Source organism: Nerophis lumbriciformis, linkage group LG09 (genome assembly GCF_033978685.3).
Source record: "Nerophis lumbriciformis linkage group LG09, RoL_Nlum_v2.1, whole genome shotgun sequence".
Taxonomy (NCBI): domain Eukaryota; kingdom Metazoa; phylum Chordata; class Actinopteri; order Syngnathiformes; family Syngnathidae; genus Nerophis; species Nerophis lumbriciformis.
Genome location: NC_084556.2, coordinates 55,298,898 through 55,300,000, shown reverse-complemented (window position 1 = coordinate 55,300,000; position 1,103 = coordinate 55,298,898). Strand labels below are relative to the sequence as shown.

Here is a 1,103-nt window from a genome sequence, read left to right as displayed (position 1 = left end):
CATTTGATTTTGGTTAACTGTCATTTATACTTTTGACGGATAAACTGATACTTTAAACATTAAATAAAGTAGATGTTTACAATAACAAGCAATTGATTATTTTTAGGAGGGAAATTTGAGTGTGAAAGCTCACCTTGCAACATTCTTAGCACCACATCAATAATATGCTGGTCAGATGTATCTTGTCCCTGAAGGGAAGAACAACATTGTGTAAAAGTGACCAACGTTACATTTCCCAGACAGGAAGTGCACTCACCGGTGGACCCTCAATACCCGTCCTGCCAGGCACTCCTCTCATGCCGTTCAACCCCCGAGAAAAGGCAGTCCAGGGGGTCCTAGATCACCTGGCTTCCCAGAGTCTCCAGTTGGACCGTTATGTCCAAGGTCTCCCCTCAGTCTGTGCTGCAAACACACATACAAGTGCATGAAGTATATATATTTACTTAACACATGATCATACACAACTCACCTGTCCTTTAGGGCCAGGTTCTCCAGACATACCCTGTCACAACCAAACAATCATGAGTTACTGATTTGAATGATTGCAGGCTTTTGTTTGATTGATTGATTAATTGATTGATTGATTGAGACTTTTATTAGTAGATTGCACAGTGAAGTACATATTCCGTACAATTGACCACTAAATGGTAACACCGGAATAAGTTTTTCACACTTGTTTGAGTCGGGGTCTACTTAAATTGATTCATGATACAGATATATACTATCATCATAATACAGTCATCACACAAGATAATCATCAGAGTATATACATTGAATTATTTACAATCCGTGGTGTGGGATGTGGAGGGGGGCGGGGGGGGTTAGGTTTGGTTGTTATCATCACTTCAGTCATCAACAATTAAAAACAAAGAAATGGACATTGAAACAGTGTAGGTGTGACTTGGTAGGATATGTACAGCAAGTAGTGGACACAGAGAGAGAGAGAGAGATCAGAAAGCATAAGAAAAAGTATCTACATTTGATTATTTACATTTGATTATATACAATCTGGGGAGGATGTTAGTTTAGGGTTGAAGTTGCCTGGAGGTGTACTTTTATTGCGGTTTTGAAGGAGGATAGAGGCTCTGGTTCTTTAAGTTTGT

At 39.4% G+C, this 1,103-nt stretch overlaps 1 long non-coding RNA gene across 1 annotated transcript in view; it reads right to left on the bottom strand.

Moving 5' to 3' along the window:
• Positions 1-394, bottom strand: part of LOC133607839 (uncharacterized) — a 626-nt gene extending 232 nt beyond the window's left edge. The window contains exons 1-2 of the long non-coding RNA XR_012050617.1: positions 257-394; positions 134-188 (exon numbers count right to left, since the gene is read on the bottom strand). This is a non-coding gene — a long non-coding RNA (uncharacterized lncRNA). The remainder of the gene's footprint in view (positions 1-133; positions 189-256) is intronic.
• Positions 395-1,103: the final 709 nt, after the last annotated feature.